The sequence below is a fragment of the Elaeis guineensis genome, chromosome 4 (assembly GCF_000442705.2).
Source record: "Elaeis guineensis isolate ETL-2024a chromosome 4, EG11, whole genome shotgun sequence".
In the NCBI taxonomy this organism is placed as follows: Eukaryota; Viridiplantae; Streptophyta; class Magnoliopsida; order Arecales; family Arecaceae; genus Elaeis; species Elaeis guineensis.
The window spans coordinates 121,789,843-121,816,496 of record NC_025996.2 but is presented as its reverse complement, the minus strand read 5'-3'; the positions used below and the strand labels follow the sequence as shown (position 1 = coordinate 121,816,496).

Below are 26,654 nucleotides of genomic sequence, written 5' to 3'. Positions count from 1 at the left end.
TGAGAGCCTGGATGGAGATCTCGGAGCTATCCACGTTGGGGTAGGAGGTGCCTCCACCCCAGATCCGTCTATAGGGGAAGGTCGGATGCGAGTGATGGGGATACGGTCGGCCTTGAAGAATGCGGCCATCTGAGCGGAGGTGATGCAGACATCGGGCCCATCTTGGGTTGAGCCTCTTGGCACCGTTGATGATGAGGTAAAAAGTGGAGGAGCACGGATCCAATGAGCTCGACATCGATAGGAGGCACGAGCGGGGAAGCACCTCGGGAGCTCGGATCCGACGAGCTTGGTGCCATTGAAAGTCAGGTGCACGCGGAGAAGACCCTAGGGCCACGGATCGGGGGACCTTGGCTCACGTGGGGAGGAACTCGAGGTTGGAGCTCGGAGAGATTGCATCATCGGCCAAAGGGAGCTGGCCGTGCAGAGGCAGCCACAGGGGCCGTCGTGATGGACACCGGCCACGCAGGGGGCCTGGATGCACCGGAGCGCAGGGGAATGCACGGGGGAGCCCCGCGACCTCCCCTTCCTCCTGCTTCCTCGTCGATGGGCCTCGGGGCCGGTCGAGCGCGTGTAGACGCATGGGGGAGTCGTGAGGCCGCCGGTGCTGGCCTTGGCACGGGCCGAAGAGGCCTGAGGTTGCCGCGAGAGAGGTCGACCGGACGCGTGATGGCTTGCGGCCGCCGCTTTCTCCCCTCTTTCTTCTTTTCCTATCTTTCCTACTTCTCTATTTCTTTTCTCTTTTTTTTATCATATTAAGTGATGGGATGAGCATTATTGCACGCCGAGCTCTGTCGAGAGGCTTCGAGCTCTCCTCTTCTTCTTTGTTTTTGTTTTTTCCCTTTTTCCTTTTCTTTGGTTCGGATGTGATTCTTAGCCCGGATGCTCACGGTCCTATAGCTCTGTCAGTAAAAATAAAAATAAATATTAAATAATAATTTAAAATTTTTATTAGAAGAGTTTTGAGTTACAGAAACTCAAAGGAGTATCCTCTTTTGTTGGATTTCAGTCTGTTTAATTCTAGATATTGTAATTTTTTTTTTTTTGTTTTTTTTAAAAATTTAATTTTAAAATTAAAAAATTAAAAAAATTTATTATCTCACTTTTATTTGGGCATCATAATCTCCTTCCCTATTTGAATTTGCTTAACGATATTAAAAATATATATAAAAAATTAAATAATTCGAGGATCGAAAAATTTTCATATCCCCTTCCTCGTCTTATAGACTTTCTTGCCTTCATTGCAAGTAGGTGGCAAGTATTGCACCATAAAGATCGGGGTTGACATGGATGTGGAGCAAGATATGTCTTCCACCACACATTGTTGTTCTGCCGTATTATTTAGATCGCAATGGTTTGGCATATATTCACCGAATCGGAGCATTGAGCTGACCATGCTTATCTCCATGGCTGGCTGAGGTGGCGGTTCTGGTGGTGATGGCGATGCGGGGGAATCGCTACCAGAACAAGCTCCTCCATTTTTGGAAAAAGCATTGTTAGAATGCCATAAAGAAATTTTGCATGTCTCCATCGCATGCTCACTTGGCTTCCCGAAAAATAGACCTGAGCCCTCCTCCATGTGGAGGGGCCGGTTGTTGTGATGTCAGTACATGATTTTCTCCGACGTCGATAACAGTTCGAGAGGTGGTAGATCATCCCGATTATCTGGTGGTAGTTTTCTTTGGTGGCATGATGCAAAAGTATGCCCTTCCTCTACCTGTTACTGCTCGATTCGGTCGAGATCAGAGAGAAGATGGCTGAACCTCGTGCAAGGATGCTAACACTGGAGTGACCTGCCAAAATAAGTCCAAATCGGAGATTTTTATTCCGAAGAGGATCCTTCGATGCTTAAGTTAGATTCAAAAAAATAATACGAATACCAATGAATTCTTTGAGAGAGATTAATTGGCTTATCTTGATTCTCGGAGCTTTAGTTGTTTATATAGAAGACTGTCGAACAGCTGTTCACACAACTGTATGATCATACGATCTCGAGATTACAGGATTGCTACACATGTCATTGTGGGTGAGATAATCTAACCCTTAATCACTCCTATGGAGTGAGGAAGCTGTTACTAACAATATATTTAGTGAAGAATTTGAATATCCTCAGAGATCGTGCATGACCAATTGGCCTTCTTAAATTGAATGAATGGTGTTACCTTATAGTACATGAAGATCTCACCTCTTAATTGCATGGGTTGTCAATCAGGAGCTGAGAGTATGGGAGATCTTAGCCTTCGCATGCTTTCCATCTGGGGGTATTTATTATTTTTGACCTTTTCTACATGGTGTGGATGATTACCATGATATGAAGATGGCTAAGTATAGAAGGATAGCTCAGCTCAGTACATAACTCATGATAGCTCAACTCATATCAGCATAAATAGCTCTTTTTAGTACATAGCTCAGAATAGTTCAGCTCATATTAGCATAAATAACTCTTCTCAGCACATAGCTCAGGATAGCTAAGCTCATATCAAGATAGCTCATATCAGCATAGATAGCTCTTCTCAGCATATGCATGGCTCAGTCACTCCCGAAATCTATATTCCGAATATAAATTCGAGGCATCTCTGATACCATCATAACAGAATATACTCTTTTTAATCATTGCTAGCTGATCTAACCCTTCCCTTTTACCACAAGAATCAATTATTTACAAGAATCGATTATTTTGCAAGACTGGAATGTTGTATACACCTCTCCGCTTACAAATGGGGATCGGTTCCGAGATAAGACCGATAGAGAGAGATAAGACTGATAGAGAGAGATTGTCATAGCTCTAAATGCATACAAACAGCTACAAAAATACATCAGGGTATAAAAACCTATGAAGAGTATGCTGTAGGCGCTTATTTAGTGAACAGAAACAAATAGAAAATACATGCCAACGTTAGAGACTGTCACCCAAACAAAAGCAGAAGGATCATAGTTAACATAATAGACCACAAAATGATGAAGGTTGGAACTCTACCCTTGTCTCTTCTTATTATGATCCCTTCAAGCACTGGATAGCTGATGACCAGTATAAAACACGAAATGTAGAGCTGTCCGAAAAAATCATGGAGGCTTTTCTGCATGATCACCCGACATCCCCCTCCAATCAATGTAGCCACATTTAGGATGCTGAGGGTTGTTAGTGGGATGAGTGATAGGGACGTTCCTTCAAAATCAAAAATCCCATTTTCATATCTTTGGATTTGCTTCTCCCTCACTGCTTTGTTCGTAAGATCGAAGTTGATTCCCTTAATGCCAATAAGCTTCATGATTACATTTAAACATGCAAAGAGATAGGCTGTTACAGAAATTATCATCCAAAATCTCTGCTCATTCCACCATGTCCTTACAGATCCTTTGGAGTGAAACACCTCCCTTAGATGTTGAGATAAGGAAGATACATGTACAGCCACGAAGACAGCAAACCATGGGCTGGAAACCTAGAACAGAAGCTTGAGTGGTTAAAGAGAAGTGCCAAATACAACTTGGATAGTGGAGATATTTTTTTTTTTACCTCAGGAAACAAGGAGATGCCATTCAAGAAGCACAACTGGGGGATGATGCCATAGCACAACAAAGATAATGAGGTCAAGGGCAGGAATGCCTGCCAGGCATAGCACATGTTCTGAAGCATACAATTTGCACTTGAAATACCAAATGTGAGAGGGCAAAATCTTGAGAATCCCACTTCGAGCAACCCAGACATCCATCTCCTTGTCTGAATCAGAGTGTCATTGAAGGTAGTGGGAACGCTGCCAAGAAATGCAAGCCTTGGAGGCATATAGTAGGCTGAGTTCCAACCTCGACAGTGCAAATGAAAGCCTGTGAAGTAGTCCTCAACTACTGAACCATACAAGAATCCTATCTGGGGAAAGAGATATGCAATCAGATAGCTATGAAGTCATTAAGAGCATCTTTACATATCATTTGCAAGAGGCTTGCCTGTTCACCCCATTGAGTGCCAGCCTCATATGTACAAGAAGCTAGAAGCGTGGCTTCTTGTGAGCATGTGTATGTCGTGGCTCCGGTGTCAAGGTCATTTCTTCTATTATTAAGAAACGATGCGATAAACTCATTGGAGGAACCAAAACCTTGTTTGAGTTCTGCTATCTCTGTCGAGGTGAACCCTGCCAAAATAACATCTGATCTTTAGTACAGAGTAATGGGAACATGTAATGATCAATGGTCATCCAGGCTTCTTTCTATCAAAATGTCTAACATCACCTTCTCTGTTGACTTTTGGCCTGGTTTGGCACCATACAATGCATTTCGTTTGATGTAGAAGCCTGTCCCAGAGAGCATTGGTCCCTTGAGCCCATCACATCCCTTCCATAGAATCTGCAAGGAAACTCACTCTCCTTGTTGTTATCAAAATCCTTTAACATAGCACAAGCGGAACATTCTTCTTGGTTGGATATGTACCTTGAAAATCGTCCTCAATTCAGCACAATATGTCATTCTTGCTAATGTTGTAGAAACTCTGGGGGAATTGAACAAAAGCTAATGAAGGGGATAAATGGGGATCAAGGTGGAAGCACATTGCCTGTCGTGCAGATGCCGGGTTGTTGGCATACATGTCACAATCTAGTACCAATATTATAGGAGAATTGCTTATTATGCTTGAGATGCGAAGCTGTAGGGAAGATAATGACGACCCTTATTGTTCTCATCAGACTATAAGAGAAAGAATACAAAGAGGTGAGGAAGAAAGCTCACAAGGACATTCAGTGCACCAGCCTTGAAGTGGTGAGGACAGTTCTTTCTTTTCTCACGGGAGACATAGACTAATAAAGGTATCTCTGCTTGTTTCTCAAAGAAGTTACTCATTTCTTGGTCACCTTTGATTATCTAAGTGAAAGCCAAAATGTTCTTAGATTCCCTGAGTCAGTTGCTTAATAGGAAAGTGATTAGTTTTCCTATTACATGGATGGTGAATTTGGAGTAAACTAACAAAACTAAAATTTGAGCAAAAAGGGAAAAGGATTAATAGGACAACATATTAGCATATCATCATAATATGATGCTAATAAAAAATAAACCAATAACATTAATCAACCTTTGACACTTAAAACATGACCTATCACACCTTTTATGCAGATATTATCTCAAGGGACCCAAACTTTTCAGAACAATAAAATGCTGGTATGTGGAAATAATTATAATTAACTAGATGAAGACAAAATTAAAAGTTAAGTTACTGTTTTTTCTTTTTTTGAAGGAAAGTGAGAGTAATCTATTAACTCAAAATCAATTATGTGATAAATTGAATCTGGCTCCAGCTCATTTCCTCCAAAAAAAGAAGAAAAGAAAAAGAAAGAGACAATAAATTAAGATTTATTCATTGTTCTTTAAAATTAGCAAAACTAATAATGCTCATCTTAATTATAATTTTACAGCCAAACTAAGGTCACATTACTGCATGCCTGAAGAAATTTCTAATATATCTCTAGTTTCATATGTGAATAAATTATGAAAGGGATGATTGGCCTAATGATCTAATAAGATCTGTTTCATTTTTTACTTTTGTAGATTTGGGCCACACTTTTTCAGAAATTGTATGATTTTCAATGCAAAAACTTTTAAAGAGAACATTTGATTTTGTGGTTTGAAGTTGCTTAACCTTTTCTAGAGAACACACTTAAATTTGTTGATGGAAATCTGATCACCTTTTGTGCCTGTGACTATGCGAACTAGATAGTATTCAGAAATGTATGCAGATCATGAGCATGAGACTGTAGTTTGGAAATTCTTTATTATTTGAAAGGAAAACAATGACTTTTGTTTTTGTTAGGTCCTTCAGTTTGTCATGCCTCTGATCTGAGATTATAAATTTAGGGGTCATCGCAACTGCTACATACTCATGAAAAACTATCTTAACAAGTATGCAAAACATTTTAAATACAATATCAATATATTATAGTAGAATTAATAATAAATTAAGTCTAAAATTTAACTAACTAAAATCATCAAATTCTAATGATATTCAAAGAATCTTACATCAGTTAAATCTCAAATAAAATATAATAATAAAATATATAAAATATAATAATAAATCTATATATAAACTCGGTTGATACTATCGACTCTTGCTGCTAAACTTACTCCCAAGTACACACTTCTGCAATTAAGAATCTGAATCAAAGAAAAAAGGATAGGTAATGAGCTTGATAGTTAGTCTAGTAAGTAACGAATATCTCAACTATATATTTCAGATATTATCATAAAATATGATATTCAAAAGTAAATATCATGAATAAATATAAAAATATATTCTATGCTAATTAATGTAAATTAAATTCTTTTAAATATTCATATACATACATAATTATAAATTTGATTTGAAATAAATCACATATAACTCGACAGCCTTTGACTATAACCATACTCATACCCATAGTGGGGCTAGAACTTAATAATAATCAAAGTGTCAATGTGTAACCCCTATTAGTAGGGTCCACTGAATACCAACTGCATAACCCCCATTGGTAGGCTCCATTGATTAGCGATGCATAACCCTCATTGGTAGATCCATTGACCACCAATGAATAACACCCATTGGTAGGTCCACTAAATATAGATGAATAATCTCCATTGGTAGGATCCACTATACATAGTTATACTGAGAGTTAAAATCTAATGCATAAACAAAAATACTTTTGCAAAGTAATATATATATATATATATATTATATGTCATAATTCCAATCAACGTATACATATTCCATAATAAATTAATAAATTATAATATTTCAAAAAATCTCAAATTTACAAATCACTCTCTATTTAAATAGAATTTCATAAATCATACATAATTCAAAGAATAATTATTTACTTTCAAAATAAACTATAAAATATCTTGAAAAGATGGTTCATTACTTATCATTACAAAAATAATGAACAGATAGATTTGATCAATCCTTAGAGAATTCTTCTAAACCTATTATTCAAAATATATTCTTTCATTAAAATTTAACATGAATATTTAAGACAAATCCTAAATTTCAATATCTTCACAAGATGGCGAAGCAATAATGTCCAACATCACAATCGGTCCAATCAAAAAAATTTCATTTGATTATTATTTGAATAGAAAATAAATGGTTCAATAGAGATTAATGATGATCAAATCTATTAGTGCCCAACAAAAGTCAAAGTGGAGGTCAGTACAGTAATTGGCAATTAGAGATCAATTTTATCAAGTAGCTTCATCTTATTAGAATCACTTAAAATATAATAATTTAATAGAGATCAATAAGAATCAGATCTTGCAATGCTCGATATAAGCTTGAATAGTGTGGATATATTGCCCAACTAACAAAGCAGTTCAAAATCTCTTATTAGAATCAACTCAGATTTAAAACAATAGGGTTTGGGATCGTTCACTGGGTTCATAGATTAAGTAGAGAGAATGTCAGAAGGGAGAGAAATTAAGAGGGTGAAACAAGATTGATCAAGCAATACTATTCGATATCCCAATTGATCCAATCAAGATGATTTAATAAAATCATTATTGAACTAGTGTACATATAGTTCAATAAAATCATGAATAATCGAATCTAGAACAAACTACTCTGACCAAGATCGGTGCTGGCATGCTATCTAGCAACTACGGATGAGGATCCTTTTCACTAGAATCGGATCAAAATCAGTGAAAGTAAACCTTTTACTAGATCAATCTTAGAGAGAAAAATCTTGAAGAGAGAGATAATCTAAAGAGAAAAAATTTTAGAGAGAAACTAGAGAGAGTGAAACTTTCTAGAGAGAAAGTGGGATGCAAGCTAAGAGAGAAGGGAGAGAGGGAAGAAGAGAACCTCTCTCTCTCATTTTTTCTTTTCTTCTCTTCTTTTTTTCTTTTCTTTCTTCTTCATGTCTTCTTTGGCAGAACAAGGGAATCACTTTGAATTACCCAATTCTCCAAAATAGAGGTCCTTCATGGGGATGATGGTGGCCAAGGATGCAACACAATAGTGCAATCAAGGATCCCCGGTCTGAGGATTAATGGCAATGAATGGTGCTAGAAATCGAGGATAAATCATGGAAGAAAATAGTAGAACTATAATCAGATTTTTCATAAAGATTTTGGGCAACAATTGTGATGACATGGGCCTCTTTCTTTCCAATTGGGACAGAGTCCCTCTTTGACATGAAGAATGAGGACTTCTCCTCCTCCTTGGACTCTATTGGAGGCTAGGGAACCCAAGCCTCCACTCTATCTAAAGGAACCCAAACCACCCCTTCAAGCCTCACATCACCAACCGTCGTCACCCTTCTTCCTCTCTTCTTCCCTCTTAAGTTCATTATTTCCAATACTTGTCTGCTAAAGTTTGGGGCTGAAGATACCATCGAAGCTAAGGTAAGCCCTGATCCCACCTTCTCTCTCTATTCACTTTCTTGCTATAACCCCATGCACTATCGCCGGCCATCAATGTCGTCGGAAAAACCACCGAATAGAAGAATACCTATTCATCCTTTTTTTTTGGCTTTCTTTTCCTCTTTTTTCAGCCACCAACATCGCTGTCTCTTGATGCTGGACTAGTGGTCGAGTCGTCCAACCTCCCTATAAGCCTCCATAACAAGTCCATAGCCACTAGCAAGCAGCCAATGACCAAAGAACATCAAAATCTCCTATTTCATATTTTATCCAATCCCTTTTTCATTGATTCTAGCCGGCCAATCATCATCAGCAACCATCCACCACTGCCAATTGTCGGCGACCTGCCGGTGCCACCCATTGCTTGACTTCCAACCATGAGACACCAGCCCCCTTCCTCTTTTGTTCGGCCAAAGAAAGGAAGGAAAAGAAGAAGAGAAGAGAAGAAAAGAAAAAGAAGAGAGAGAGAGAGAGAGAGGAAAGTTATCTCTCTCCTCTCTCTCTATTGTTTCTCACTCTCCTCTCTTATGTTTCTCTTTACCCTTTCTCCTTCTCTCTCTATCGATCTATGGACCCCTCTATTATCGTGCTCCCCTACTATGAACCAAGAAATTCTCTTAGAAAGGAGACTTGAAATTACTTTGATATCTATGTAGTATGTCGAATCCCAGCCCGACCCTTGCCAGGTATGCATAGAATCTTGGTCACTATTAACCTCTATTAAGTCACCCTGATATCACCTCTAATGATCTCGATCATGATTTCTTCTTTTAAGGGATATAAAGACTTGCTCCACTTTTCTTTCTAAGAAGACCTATGAATCCTAGTATCAAATCCGCTCTCATTATCTCATAGATTCATGTTGACCCTTGACTAGAAAGCCCTAAATTGCACAGGTGCCTAGGTAACCTATTAAACCGATTGTCCAATCTGTAGTCTTCTTTCCTTACAATTGAATTTATCAAAAAAATTAATTATAATTTTAATATTTTAAATAGATTCGATAAATTTGTCTAACAAAGTTTGAAGGGCAAAGGCAGAAGAGGTAAGTAACGTCGAGTCTCCAAATCTTCTTACTCGCTTTTTAATTATCGATTATTTTATCATAAAAAGAATCATTCTATATTTTCATAAAATAAGCATCGAGCATATGTATTATAAAGCTCATAATTTATCATAAAATAGTGATTCTATGAATGTTTTAATATAAATGATTTATTTATAAAATATGAACTCTATATTTATGAAGTTTGTGCATTGTTATGAAATGAATGATTCCATGATTGTCTTATTATTAAAGATTATTTATGAATCATGCACTCTATAAAATTATTCAGTATCATTGAATCATGTAATCTATAAAATTATTCAGTGTCATATTTATGTACGATTTAAGAAAATATGATTCAATAAGACCAATGTTATTGGAGCGAAAATTTCTGAGGGGATGTCAATGTCTCCTACTATTGTAGCTAACAAAAATGAGTATAATTTAATAATACTTATTTTAAAAAATATGATAAAAGACTCTCAGATAGCTATGTATGATCTCTAAAATTAAAGAAAATTGACATCCGAAGCTAGCAATCATACAGCCCTGCTAATGGATAATAGTTGCTGGCATACGACCAAGCCAATAGATAATAATAGCTGGCATATGATCCTAGCAGTAAGTAATAGTAGTTGTACATAACCCTGCCAATGAAAAATAATAGTTGGTATTTTATCGATTACGACCCTATCATGGGTATAATAATAACCTTAGTATTTAGTCTGAGAGAATTATTAAAAATTATGATATGAAAAAATGATAAATAATTTATGACTTTATCTATAAAATCAACATAATTTATGAATTTATTTATACTATGCAATAGAAACCATGTTTATGTAAATTGCATGATTTATTCACATACAAGAGTATGATTGATTTATGATATACTATTGTTATAAAAATTTTATCTTCTAATGATAATCATCTTCTTTAAAAGATTTATTGGTGCATATATAAAATTATGCTTGATCTAGTAAGATAGTATAAGATTTATTTATTAAGCTGGTGTAGCTCTTATCTCTTCATTTATCATTTTCTTTTATACAGGAATAAGATTAGAAACGATGGATAATCCAAGCCTAGGGGTTTACGCTAGCAAGCTTAGAAATTATTGGATGATTATGGACTTATTGTCAATTATTTTTATGAATTTTGAGATATAGATTTTAGTATTTGATTTTATATTTTGATGCTCTAAATCAATCTTGGTTTGTTTACCTGATGAATGATCAAATTGAACCTCTTATTATATTTTGTTTCTAATGAATTTTAGCTGATTATGATTTGGGGCATGACATTTTGTCTCGAATTTGGGGCATGACATTTTGTGGTATCAGAGCAATAGATTTGATCATGAGTAGAACATAAGTTTAGGATTATAATTCATGGGGTTAGGCAAATGAACAATATGGAAGAATTGATCTAGATTAGAATTATACAATGGAAATATGATGGAGTATTAGATGAAGATTAAGCAATCCTATTTATTTAGATAATAAAAATATGTTAAATTTTGAGGATGAAACCCTTTTAAGGGGAAAAGAAAATAATGACCTAGGCCTCTTTCTTTCAAATTAGTGCAGAGCACCTCTTTGACATGGAGAAGGACTTCTCCTCGAACTCTGTCAAAGGTTAGGGAACCCTGGCCTCCACTCTATATAAATGACCCCAAATCCACCCTTGAAGCCTCATATCACTGACAATCGTCACCCTTTCTTCCTCTCTCTTCTTCCCTTTTGAGTTTGTTGTTTCCTATACTTGTGTCCACTAGATATTAGGGCCAGAGATGCCATTAGAGCCAAGATAAGCTCCGATCCCACCTCTCTCTATTCCCCTTCTTCCCATGAACTTGTGCACTATCAACGTCATTGGAAAACCCACCGAAAAGAAGAATCCCTATTCATCATCTAATTTTAGCCTTCTTTTCTTCTTTTTCTAGCCATCAACACAGTCGTCCCTTGATGCCAGACTAGCAGTCGAGTCATCCAGCCTCCCTATGAGCCTCTGCAATGAGTCCATGGCTGCCGACGACTAGCCAATGGCCAAAGAACATTGAAAATTTCTATTCCATGTTTTATCTGGTCCCTTTTTCCTTTGATTTTGGCTGGCCAATCATCATCAGCAACTGTCTACTACTGCCTGCCATCGGCCACCTACTGCCACCACCCATTACCAGACTTTCGGCCATGAGCCACATGCCCCCTTCCTCCCCTATTTGGCCAAAGAAATGAAGAAGAAAGAAGAAGAAGAAGAGAAGAAAAGAAAAGAAAAGAAAAAGAGTGAGAAGTTGTCTCTCCCTTGTGTCTCTCTCTCCTCTCTTATGTCTCTCTCTACCCTCTCTCTTTCGATCTCTATTTGATCTATGGACCTCAGTGTCTATTGTCATGCTCTCCTACTATAAACCAACAAATTCTCTTAGAAAGGAGACTCAGAATCTTGGTTTGATATCCATGCAGTATGTTGAATTTCAGCCCGGCTCCCGTTAGATATTTATAGAATCTTAGTTACTATGAACCCCCGTTGAGTCACCCTAGCACAATCCCTGATGATCTCAATCATGATTTTTTCTTTTTAAGGGATATGAAGACTCTCTCCACTCTCTTTAAGAAGACCTTGAACCCTAGTATTGAGTCCCATCTCCTTGTCTCATAGATTCATGTTGATCCTCACCTAGGAAGCCCTTAATTGCCCTGGTGCCTATGTAGCCTATTGGACCAACTATCCAATCTACAGCCTTCTTTCTTTATGATTGAATTTATCGAATAAGAATTTATTATATTTTTAGTATATTAAATAGGTTTGATAAATTCATCTAGCAAAGTTTGAAGGATTAAGACTGAAGAGATAAGTAACCCTAATACTTCTGACTCACTTTTGAATTATCAATTATTTTATCAAAAAATAAATTATTCTATATTTTCATAAAATAAGGATTAAACATATATTATGAAACTCATGATTTATCATAAAATAGTGATTCTATGAATATTTTAATATGAATGACTTATTTATGAAATATGAACTCCATATGTATGGAATTTATATTTTGTTATGAAAAAAATGATTTCATGATTGTTTTACTATCAAAGATGATTTATGGATCATGACTCTATAAAATTATTCAAGATCCTATTTATGCATAATTTAAAAAATATGATTCAATAAAATATGATTTAAGAATACTTATTCTAAGAAATATAGTAAAAAGCTCTCAGATAGCTATGTATGATCCTTAAAAATAGGAAAGATCGACATCCATACCTAGCATCTATATGACCTTGTCAATGGATAATAGTTGTTGGCATACGATCTTGCCAATGGTAATAGTAGTTGGTATATGATTCTACTAGTGGATAATAGTAGTTGGTACATGACCTTACGAATGGATAATAGTAGTTGATATTTTGTTAGTACGGCCCTATCATGGGTATAATACTAGCCATAGCATTTAGTCAGACAAAATTATTAAGAATTATGATATGGCAAAATGATAGATGATTTATGACTTTATTTATAAAGTTATCATGATTTATAAATTTGTTTATGTTATGCATTGGAAACCATATTTATATAAACTGCATGATTTATGCATATGCAAGAGTATGATTGATTTATGATGTACTATTATATGAAAGTTTTATCTTGCAATTATAATCATCTTCTTTAAAAGATTTATTGGTGCATGTATAAACTTATGCTTGATTTGATAAAATAGTATAAGGTTTACTTACTCAGCTGGTATAGCTCATGCCTCTTTATTTATCTTTTTTCTTTTATAAATGAATAAGATTAGAAATGATGGACAATCTAAACTTGGGGCTCTATGCTAGCAAGCTTGAAAATTATTGGATGACTATAGACTTGTTGTCAATTATTTTTATAAATTTTGAAACATGGATTTTGATGTTTGATTTTGGATTTAGATGTTTTAAACCAATATTAGTTTATTTACTTGATGAATGATCAAATTGAATCTCTTATTATATTTTATTTGTGATGGCCAATAATTGGCTTAAATCCAAGCTTTAGGAACTATAAGAGATTAAGAGTAAGATGATTCAAGTGATTTATCTTGACTCTGATGAAGATTGGCTATGATTTCTAATGGCTGTAGTGAATCTAAATCACCGGCAATCAAGAGGAAAAGAGGGAGAAAAGGGTGGCCTAGCTCGGGGCTGGGTATTATATTCTCCCCCCCATCAAAAATAAATAAATTTCATCCTTGAAATTTTTTATCTGGAATTTATAGTTCAAATCTCTTTTTTGAACATTTTGATATTCTAATATCAAATCATTTCATAAGGGAAAGGTCAATACCACCAAAAGTTGATCCAAATCAAAACCACTCGTTTCTTGTAATTGAAATCAATATCTTCATTGTCGATAAAAATATCAATTTTTTTGTCCAAACATCAACTGCTCTTAATTAATCCATCCATCACATGATCATAAACATATTCTAACATATGAGTATAAAATATACGATCGATAAATAATCTCACATTCCTTTTAATAGATAGAGAAATATAAGCTTCAATTCTAAGAGAAGAAATCTATGCCAAAATATTCAAGATCCAAAATCAAGAACCAATAGTCAACTAGCCCTAAACTCAAGATGCTAAAAATTTTCTTGGCATGATAGATAGGAGACCTACTTGTGAAAATCACATAGCAACATCCAAAATAATCTAGAATTAAAACCATTATTCTTTTCATTATCAATGAATTTCATTTATGAGGAATATCAAATCATATCATCTATCATAAATTTTTAATTAAAGAATCAATATTGCTGACAGCTCAAAATAATCTAAATCATCATACTTTTATTGCACATCCTAATTTAAACCATTAAAATTTTTTAGATTCACGAAATAAATTTAATCAAAATATTACTCTATACTGTAGACGAAAAAGTTGGACCGAATAGAGCAGTGGAAACCAATGTATCCAAAAAAACCTGACCAAGTTGCTTGACTTATGAGCCTTCTTGGATCATTCTTCCCTTTTTATGCTTCCAGATCCAACATGAGCGTCTTCTCCTCTCGCATATTGCATTTCAGATATGAAGAGGGCTACCAGAGTCATGGAGGATTTGGAAGCATAAAAAGGAAAGAACGATCCAAGAAGGCTCGTAAGTCAAGCAACTTGATCAGATTTTTTGAATACATTGGCTTCCGCTGCTCTACTCATTCCAACAACATGTTTTTCCATCCTTGAACAATATAATTTTTTCTTGATATGCACCATTATCTTATCTCATCCAAAATGTCCAACAAGTCCATTATCTTGGGCTTCAAAAAGAATTGCTTGTTGCAACAAGCATTAAGATACATATAGCTGGTTACCCTTGAAAAGAAATTCCTTTTGATGATGAAATTGCCAATATGAAACTTCAGCACTAAGCTTCCAAATCTTTCCAAAATCTGGATCTTTCTTATACAATTCCTTGATAACTTCAAATCTAGCAACTCTTAGCTACATAGTGGAAAAGAGTGCATGTCATCGACTCAAAGCAATCACTACTCGACTTTGGGTGCCCAATTTATGCTTGAGAAGCTAAGAAAATGTTTAAAGGAACTCATTCCAAATGGCATATTGGCAGCCAGGTTTGTGTTAGGAATTCATATGCTTGAGTGCCTCATCGTCGAAGCAGAGAATAAACCATTAACGCAAAAGTTAATGACTCCCATGATCCAAAGTGTGTATGATAGCACACAAATATGCAGAATTCTTTGTCATACATTGAGTACTTGAGCTTGGCATTGTTCAATTTTTCACTGCAGAAAGCAATCGGATGGCCTTCTTGGTTGAGGATGGCACCAATATAGAAACTAGAAATATTGCAATCAACTTTGAAGACTAGGTCAAAGTTTGGAAGGTGCTGATGCTTTAGAAATCTTCTTCAATTCTTCAATGCTCCATTGTGCTTTGTTGATCCACCAAAATAGATCCCCCTTCATGTGCTTAGTCATTGGTGCAGCAATAGAACTAAAATTCTTGATTAGTTGTTAATAAAAGGAAGCTCAGACATGAAATTTTCTCACCTCATCCAATTTCTAGGATATGGGTCAGCTAGTGGTGGCATTGGCTTTGCTAGGATCCACTTCAATATCTCAACTTGACATAACAAATCCGAGGAATACTAAGTTGTCGGTGAGTAATCGAAGTTGGCAAACAATTTTTGCTCTCTTAAAGCCTGAAAGATATGTTAGAGATGTGTCATGTGCTCTTCCTTCTCCTTGCTATAAAAAGGATAGCATCAAAATACACAATGAGAGAACTCCCAATGAATGGCCTGAAGACTTGATTCTTGAGATGCATGAAGGTACTTGGAGCATTGGAGAGACAAAACAGCATGATTGCCCACTTGTATAGACCATTTCTGGTCATGAGGGCAGTCTTCCACATTCATCACTTAAGCGTAGTTGAAAATCTGGTGATAACCACTTCAAAGAATGATGGTGATCCTTTTTTAATAGCATGACTATCGATACCATACACTATGATCCATCTTTCTTAGATACTAGCAACACTGGTATGGCATAAGGACTGATGGTTTCTTGGACTAGCTTTTTCCCTATGAGCTCTTTCACTTGATGCTAATGTTCTGCATGCTCTTTGGGACTCATATGGTAAGCAGCTTTATTGGGGATGATAGCACTAGGTACAAAGTTGATGTAGTGTTGGATGTCTGTGTAGGAGGCAGTTTGGTTGGGATATCATCAGGCACAACATCAACAAATGCTTCAAGCAGTTTGATTTCCTTAGGATGATTCATGGGCTCCTTGCTCTCTTCTATCATGATCAGGATACATGCAATCATGGTTCTCAAAACTGTCCCAAACTGGACTGACGGGGAACCAAGATGGTTTTGGCGGAGAAAACGGCACACACCGATGCCAGAGAAGAAAGAGAGAGAAACAGAGAGGGAGAGAGAGAAGGAGAGGGAGAGGCCGATGGCCCTGTGCAGAAGCCGGTGGTGGCCCTCTGCGGCCACCCAAGGGTAGCGAAAGCCGCCGTGACTCGATTCTTCCGATGGGGCTGCCACAATGATCGAAAGAGAGAGAGAGGGGGGGAGACCACCGGAGATGGGAGGACGGGATGGCAGAGAGGCCGTCGGAGGTCTCTAAATGGCCACCATGGCCATCGGACAGCAGAAGCAGTGTGGGTGGAGGCACGGAAGTGGTGGGCGTCGGTCATTTTTAAAAGGAAAAGACGAACAGTGAAGCCGACACTTGGTTTGCCGGCTTCATTGTTTTAGGATTTTTTTAAAAAAAATTTAAAAATAGTGAAGTTGGCACTCGATTTGCCAGCTTCACTATTTCAAACTTTTTTAAAAAAAGTCAGAAACAGTGAAGACAATAATGGAAGCTGGTAAATCCATTGCCGGCTTCACTGTTATCAAGCTTTTTAAAAAAAACCCATGAAACAGGGGCGATCGCCCCTATTTCACGTCGTAGAGCCGCAGGTGGTGTTTACGCCGTCCGACGGGCACGGCGGCTAGCTGGAGGCCTTCCGACGGCCTTTCCGACGACCCTCCCTCCCTCTTTCTTTTTCTCTCTCTTTTTCTTCCTCTCTTTTCCTTTCTCTTTTTCTCCTCTGATCCTTCCTCTGTTGGTTTGCGCCAGTTCAATCCAGAATGAAACCATATCGGACTGTGCCATCGGCCGATCGGAACGGCAACCGATACTAGTTTTCAAAACCTTGCATGCAGTAGTAGACTCCTTACATGCTTTGAGGAGTTTAGACATGGAGGTGAAGGCATTGATCTCCAATGGGCGCTTGGGAGGATGCTCCATCTTCAAGGGTACTAGGATGATCTTCATGCCATTCTTCATAAAGATACAAGAATTCTTGAAGCCGTCGTGAATAGCTTTGCAATCATACTGCCAATAAGAATAACATTTCACTACACCTCGCCTTAATATCATTTTCCAATGAGGACTTGGACCAAACAATGCTTTGACATCTTTGCTTCATTGTCTTTCCTCAGCCACTATAACTTGAAGGCATAAGGATGATCTTCAGTAGGCAATTCTAACTTATCGACCATCAAAATTGCAATGACGTTCTCTCAGCCACCTCCATCTATGATGACATTGTGTACCTTGCTATGCGAGGCGCACTTAGTATGGAAGATGTTATGGTGTATCCAATCATCTTCATCACTATGATATTGTCAAGGGCAAGAATGGATCACTCTCTTTGAAGGCCGAAAACACTACCTTGGCCAGGCCACTCTAAGGATACAGCTCTTACATGCTCACTTGCAAACCCCGAATATCCACCAAACATAAGGAGAGAAACAATAAAGAGAAAATAATGGATGAATGATTTCTGTAATAGAATCTCCACTAATCATTATATCAAGTATCTCTAATATGATTACAAGAGGAGCCTCAATGGGGATATTTATAAGTAGTATAATATGACTTTTCATCAGCTTTCCAGTATAGTATTTCAAAGCATATACTAACTTATAGAATCCTAACTATATTAGCATTCCTAAAAATATTAAATATTCTCAAAAAAAAGTTCAAAAAAATCAAAACACCCTAGAATTATGTAACATCAAATTTTCCTAACACAACAAAACTCATGTTGGGTTTCTAGTCTCGTACATCTAGAACTAGCGACCTATGCAGCTGGGAACCATGACCTGTGCGGTCAGGATCTACAACACGTGCAGCAGCACATGCCCCTAGGTGCTCCAGCATCAGTTGGCCTATAAATGTCTTTCATTGTGTTTCCCTCAATCTTTTCTTCTTACTCCTCTCATTGAACATCTTCATATATTGTGGCCCCATATGATTCTGTTCATTAAACTCTTGTCATATTTTCTTCTAGAAAATTTTGGCTGAAATAAAAAAGTGTATGATAATCATAGCCGATAAAAATATATACACTCATTGCAAGTAGGGAACTTCAGAACCTTAAGTGAAGAGAAAGCAAGGCCATGTCTAATATGGCTCTTCCGTTCTAGTCAAAACATTTAAGAATTAAAGTATAATCTTCACAATTAACCTTGTAAATATTTTATTGGACTTGAATGCCTCCACATGATTGATTATCATGATAAATTTATTGGCATACTTCTTGAATTCATTCATGTTTAAAGATTTGCAGGACAGGATGCAAGAGTCTTAGGAGGAGAAGTAGAAGTACAAGGTGTCACCATACTGAGAGGCCTTTGAGGTGAACTTCTAACTTCATAAATATGCTTAAGCGGCCCCTTTCCTTTAAACTAGTCTTATGGTTGCGAGGAACGAACAACTTCAGATGATAGTGATTGCTTGTATCTAGGAGTTCTAAAAGCCATGATTTGTGATAGCATGGCTTGAAGCTGTCCAAAGCGATCTCAAATTTGTTTCCTTTTCTTTGAACTGATTATTTAGATCTTTAAGCTGATCAATTGCTACTTTTAAACATTCACCAACCCATCCTACTATTCTAGCCAAGAGTTCTTCATATTGATGTAATAACTCTTCATAATATGAATGAAGTTCATCATGCTTTTTGTTGTCTCAGATCATGATTTCAAGATGGAGATGTCTTCTTGAAGAAGAGAGGATAGCATAATCTGATGTTCTAATGCTGACACCAAAAATAGCAGGGACTAATCAAAAGATGAGAAAGAGATAGTAATAGAGAAGAAACAAGTAACCAAAGGGAGAGCAGGATCCACCACTAAATTTAGATAGAATAACACAAATGGTACAAATTTGCACTTCACTAGATTTCTATATCCAGTACATATATATATATATATATATATATATATATATATATATATATATATATATATATAGATAGAGAGAGAGAGAGAGAGAGAGAGAGAGAAACAAGATGACCTTTCATATCACAATATATTAAAGCTTACAAAATTTTAAAACAAAAAGAATAATTGCTTTCTTAAATTATAGGAGACACATGTATGAACTATAATTAATAAAGCTTAAAAATACTAAGGGATGCAATTCCATATTTATAAATACATAATTAAAGTATAATAAACACTAGGTATTAATACAATATAAGAAAAACTAAATCAATTTAAAAGAAACAAAGTTTGGGACTTAGTTAAAAAAGCTCAAGAGATCATCCTATTATTGGCACAAAATAAATCTTTAAAAATAAATTGGATGAACAAGATAATGTAATTAGAAATAGGGCTAGATTAGTTGCATAAGGTTGTAATAAAGAAGCAAGACTTGATTTTGATGGAATTTTTGCACTAGTAGCTAGACTTTGAAGCTAGTAGATTATTATTAGCTTTTGTATTCTTCATGAATTTCAAACCTTTTCAAATAGATATTAAAAATATATTTTTAAATAATTACATTGTGGAGAAAGTTTACATCGAACAATCTTCTGATTTTGAAGATATGAATTTTTAAATAATATTTTCAAATTAAACAAAGCTTTGTATAGTTTAAAACAAGCACCTTAGGCTTAGTATGAAAGATTAAGTTTTTGCTTGAAAATGATTTTAAAAGAACAAATGTTGATACTATCTTGTTTATCAAAAGAAAGTTAAATAATCTCTTAATTGTGTAAATTTATGTCGATGACATAATTTTCGGTGCCACTAATGAAATCGTGTTTCAAGATTTTGCTAAGCTAATACAAAAGGAGTTCGAGAGGAGTATGATAGGACAGTTAACCATCTTCCTTAGACTTCAAATTAAGAAAATAGAGGAGGGGATCTTTATCAACCAAAGCAAGTATACAAGAGAAATTTTGAAGATGTTTGAGATGGAGAAAGCCAAAGGAATTGGTTCATTTTTTTGTGAAACTAGACTTGAATGCCTCTAACGGCCTTAGATCATGAATGAATATGAAAGTTGACACTCAAGTTGTTTAAAGCTTTCGAGAATCCAAACTATTAATACCTATGCTATGTTAGCTTTCAAAATATAAGAAAAGTTAGGCCTATATAATCTCTCAATCATTTTAGGAGCTTATTATTGCAAAGGAATAGGAGATTTCAAAAAAAGTTAATACTATTTTACACAAGTTTCTGGCACAAAATTTAAATGGCAACTTTTGCATGCTTCGGATATTTTTAACTAATACTTCTATATGCAAAATTGGTGGTAATCTAAGGTGGTGATTGGAATGCATCCTTCAATTCAAGCACAGAAAAGGTTTCAAGGTTAATCACCATAACCTTTTAATCTGTTAAAGATAGTTGGAAATCTGAAGGTGGGATCACATAAATAATTTTAGCTTTTTTACTGTGGAGAAATATGATTGGAGAGAGCAAACAACTCTATGATAATTTTTGTTCCCCAAAAATAATACATTTAGTAAATTGAAGATTATATGCTTATATATCTTTCAAACATCTTTTCATGAATATAGATAAAGTGTGATCTTATAAATAATTTCTGAACTTTTTATATAGAGAAATAGAATTTGAGAGAGCAAATTACTCTATGGTGATTTTGTTGTCCAGAAAAAAAAAAAAAGGTCAAAATTATATACTAAATAATCTTTTAAATGTTCTTATATATGAAAATTATTTAGACTTGTCAGAGTGCTTTTTTAGTTGAAAGAAAAGTGAGTTTTTGAAGAATAGCCAATGCATAGAAGTATTATTTGAGTGTCAAGAAATGAAGAAAGAAAGTCTCCCCTAGGTTGGACTTTGCTTATCATATCATTGATCATGAATAGTATGCTTGACATGTTTAGAGTTGACATGTGGAATATATTTTCTTCTAATTGTTGTTTCTGCAATAAATTAATCAGTTGGAATAGATGTAGGTTTAAATATATAAAATAGGGTTCTAGTTTTCTTTTAATTATGGATGTCCTTTGTTCTTCAGTGAAGAGGACAACAAATAAATACGATATAGAAACATAAGGCGGACAAATAAGGAGTTTGCACAATATCAAATTCAAAGGTGAACAACCCAATATGGAAATTCAAGTCATTGGATATAACCTACATGGTTTGAAATTTCAAGGAGACAAAAATGATCATATGTTTTGGAGGACTCTTACTTTCATAGTATAATAAGAAATTAATGTCCGATAGCGTGGTATGATATTTAAATTTTGGAATGTTTTGATCAGTAGATAAGGAATCTTCAGAACATATGATTTTCGTGGGCACTCTAGACCTTATGAATAATGCCCAATGTCCAGATTTCCTCTTTGCAACCTCCAGCTTTTATTTTAAGCTACAAGTAAACCCTCCATTTTCTACCATTTTTTCGTTATGGCTCTGTCGTATCCACCTGCCCCCATATACATATGTAGTGGAAGAATTAAAAAATGATTATTTATCTAAAATAGCTAGGATAATTTGTTATTTTGCATAAGTTGTTGAAATGCAAATCTGGTTCAAGTAAGATAGAGACATTTCTTTTTCCAACTTGCTTTAATTGAATCTTAAATAAACAATTAAAAGGACAAGAGGATGTTTCATCAAGAATCAAATTTAGGGTCTCATAGAAAGTCATCACTAGGATTTTGTTTTTTGAGAGTAAAAACTTTGCTATAGAATAGTGTTGCCTTTATTTAACATATAATTACAAGATTTCTTCTCAACCATATTCAAAGTATGTCTCTTAAATTGAAGATGTTGTATCCATTATAAATGTAAAAATCATATTGAATATAAATAGTAAAGAGAAAATTTGGGCCAAAATTAGCTTGATAATTAGACAATGTCATTTACATCTACTTGATATTTAAGAATATCCTAAAGTTCCTTCAAAAAGAGGAGTTATACTCACATTAAAATTAATTGTACGAAGTGAGCCTTTCTACCATTTCCAGGCAACAAATGTGTGAGGACTCGTATAGGCATGCATTTAGTACTATATCGACTATGTATTGGATAGATATAGGATAATTATATAAGGCCAAGAAACCCAAATAATACCTTCTAGAGAGGCTCTATATTGATGTGTATTTAAGCCCATATCAACTATACAATGGAGAGATGTTGGGCACTTATATAGGACTAAGGAAGCCAAATAATATCTTCTAAGTAGCTTTTTTAAATGATGTCCTAGATTGTGATATATGGTATCAGAATGAACCCAACCTATAGCCTATGTAGACTATGGAACTATAGCATAGGACCCTTGGGACTGACCATGGGCCAATCATGGTGCTTGTGATTAAATTTGAATGGATTTGGATCCTTAGCCTTACAACAATGTTAGGGCTTAAACTAGAGCAGTACGTGAGGATCCATGTATGTATCTATTTAGTTCCACATCGACTACGTATTAGATAGATCTTAGGTACTTATATAGAGGTGAGGAAACCGAATAATACCTCCCAACTAGCCTTACTGAGTAAGGTCTCACAACTGCTATGCAATAAGGAGATCTTGGATACATATATAGGATCAAAGAACCCAAATAATACCCTCTGGCTAGCGTTTTAAGGTGAGGTCCTAGATTGTGACAAATGATATCAAAGTAAACTAGCCATGGCCTATATAGAGACACTATAGCATAGGCCCAATAAGACTGACCACAGCCCAATTATGGTGCTTTTGATTAAATTTGAATAGATTTAGATCTTTAGCCTAATGAGGATACTGGGACTTAAATAGGAGTATGTAAGCATTTGTATGGATGTATATTTAATCCCATATTGACTATGCAATAGGGAGATCTTGGATATATATACAGGAATAAGGAGCCTAAATAATACTTTCTGGCTAGCATATCTGGATAATGTTCTATATCGTGAAAAATGGTATCAGAGTGTATCTGGTCTATGGCCTATGTGGACTAGGAAACTCTAAAGCACAGGCCCATTAGGATGGACCACAGGCCATGATTAGATTGGAATAGATTTAGACCCTTAGTCTGGCAAAGTTACTAGGGCTTAAATGGGCGGAGTATGTGAGGACCCATGCAGGCATATATTTAGTCTAACATCAGCTATGCATTGGATAGATCTTGGGTGTTTATACAGGGCCAAGGAATATGAATAATACATTATGGTGCCATGACTCTAAATTCACACTTTATCAAATCCTAAGTCATGACCAGCATAATGAACACTAAAGTATTCTTGAAATTTAACATCATCAAACAAAACCATATGATCAAAACATGTGTAACTATGGATATATTATAACCTATAGTAGTTAGACAACTGTCCACTTACAAACTTGACATCCTTTGGTACATACCACTATTATAACATTCAAAAGACAGGCACCTGGACAAAAGCTAAGATATTGTCAAATTCCTCTAACCACTGAAAATCCAAAGGCAACATTAAAATATAGAGTCTACCTCTTCAAAGAGATCCACTAATGCTTTTACTCATCACTTTGAAATATTGTATGAAAGAAAAAGTTAGCTATATATATCGACAAATAAGCTTCTTTGATCAAGAAATTTAGGTTTCCATGATAAACACATAACTCTACATTATAACACATTAACTAAATTATTACCAAAAATCTAAATGTGGGATCATTGAATTAAAATCAAAGGTTCCAATGTAAACAATATCATTGTGACAAGAATGAAAACACATGATTGTTTTGGAAGAGTTTGGATAATTTGTTGAATCAATTCAATAATAAATATTTTAGAAATTAAAACCCTTAGACAGAAAATGATCAAAACATGATACCTAAAAATTTGTTGTTTCACATTGTTTCATAATTTCTTATAAAATTTTCTTGTAACCATAAGACAACTTATATGCTTATTGCCATTGAAAGCAAGGCCACTTATATCCTAACTGATATTTCAGATGAAGCTACTCATTGTCCATGTTGCTAATGCGAATGGTCATGACACTTATATTTTTGGATACATTCATACGACTTGAACAAGGGTGCACATATACAACATATCTAGCGGTTCCTTCTTGATGACTTGGGCGAGGCTACTTATATACCAATTATCTTAAAGTCCTCTTGTATTCTTCAATTAGAATATCCATTTACTTAATTAAAATTATTTTTGTAAATATCAAATAGAGTGTTTATTAGAAAGCTTCAACAAATTAGATATATGCAAAATTGTTTCTCTTGAGAACATATTCCCAGGTCAAATATGAGTTCTAGAATATGGAATGGAAGATTAATACAGATTTCATAATTTAATATGGAAATTATACATGAATTCAAGGTATCACAGGACCATAGAACAAGTCATGTTTAGAAAATGTGGAACAACTCTAAATAAAAAGTCAGCTTTAAGTAAAGATTAAATTATAGGAAACCCTAACTTTCAAAAGCTCACTAAGGGTTTAGCATATTAAAATAGTAAGGTATCTGAAAAAAATTGATGAAGTGTTTTCTCTCGAAATTCTAATGCAACAAAATATTTTGACATTAGGATTTCTAGGAATTTTTAGACTTGAAATAAAATCTAACTGGTTTTCAAGAGTTATAAAGAATTGTATAAATGAATCCCTGGATTTCATAATGAATTTGAGCTTTAGAAAATAACATCTAAACCTGAATAAATTTTCCAACTCAAAAACATAAAGCAATGTTAATTTCAAAATCATCAAACAATTTCTTATGGAAGAACCAAGTACGTGGCTTGAAGTTGATTGCATAACCCAAAACTTATGAAACTTAAATTCAATAAGCATGTAGATGCTACTTATAGTATATTGCATATGAAATCATTAATCCTTATCCAAGCTTTCCATCACTATCATCATTATCATCTGCCTTTTTTCCCCTACATAAGAATATTTGGTTTGGTCAGCTAGTAGATAGGTTTTTTTTTAATTTTTTTTATTTGTTTTTAGAGGACAGTAGGTATGGAAGTTGAACACATGTCTCAGCAAGTAGAAAATAAACCAAGAAGACACGGAATAGAAAGGCTTAAATGTCCCCATTTTAGTTTTATTTCAATTTCTATTTCTATTTACTTAAGATATTATATATAAATAAAAAACATCCCCCTTTTTGACATCAATAAAAATACTCAAGCATTCCAATCCTTCAGAAATAAAATGTTGATTCCCCATCGTTAGTACAAAATCTAAATTTTTGTTTTCTGATCAAAATAGAATCTTTAAAATGCTCATATATATATTTCTAAAATGTTAAGATCTCATAAATTTGTTTATACCAAAATATTTCTAAAATACAAATTTTCAATAGCAAAATCATATATTATGCCCTCCAATAGAATGTCTTCTAAAATGATGCTTGATAACACGTAGCACTTCAATAGACAAATACATTTTGAAGGTTATGCGCACATATATACATATATGTGTTTTTCTAGTCATAAGTAGGTCTTTTCAAATGACTCAAATTAATCTTTACTAGGTTGATTTACTGTATTTTTCATCAAATCTAATTATTTTAAAACTTGAAGCATTAAGAATGGATATCATAATCCAGAAAAGAAGTTCTTTTAAGTTACGTGTTGCAATTGAGATTTGTATGGTATATATTCTATTTCCATACCCTCCTATAGATAAAAATTCTTGTAGTTAAATTCCTATTGGACTTGTTTAATGGTTTGATAGATTTTAATGAGACTCTTCTAAATGTTTTTAGAGGAATTGTTGAAAAATTAAAGCTATCAAGAGAGTTTTTTAAAATGTAGCTTAAGAAGTAAATTATTATTTAGATATGATTACCTAGATAATTCAAGACTAAATTAAGAGGTAACAACCAAATAACTACTTTCTCTCTTGACAGAAGTGTATGATCTTATGGAACTTTACTTATACCACTACTTATAGCTATTGTTCAAAAGAACACTGAGAGCCAACATTTATGTCCACCATTGTTCATGATGCTATTGTCGTAGTGGAATTTACCTCAATACAAGAAAGCTGATCTTCAATTCCTTTGGTCACAACTTGACTAATTTTAGACTTGTCTTTTGCCTTCTCCACATTTTCCTTAAAGGACTCATACAAAAGCTGCATTAATCAACATATAATTGATTATTATTAGTTATACTTTATGCATAAATGTCTTAAAATTTATAAAGACAAATATCGTTTGTGTCCTTTAAAAAGTAGTCATGTATCAATGTAAGGGATATGAAGAGTTAAAAAGTAGTTTGTGTCCTTTAAAATAACATTTATGTCTTTCAAAATGTAATTATCTACTAATGTAAGAGACATAAAGAGTTATATAGTCTCTACATTAAGTCATATAGTACAAAACGAATAAAGAAATAAAAATAAGAGAGTTTATTTCTATGATTATAAAAGTTGATTCTACTATCTTCTCCTCTATCCCAATATCTCTTCCTCTTTT

At 34.8% G+C, this 26,654-nt stretch overlaps 1 pseudogene; it reads right to left on the bottom strand.

Moving 5' to 3' along the window:
• Positions 1–2,597: 2,597 nt before the first annotated feature.
• LOC140857569 (cellulose synthase-like protein G2) lies at positions 2,598–26,351 on the bottom strand (annotated as a pseudogene).
• Positions 26,352–26,654: the final 303 nt, after the last annotated feature.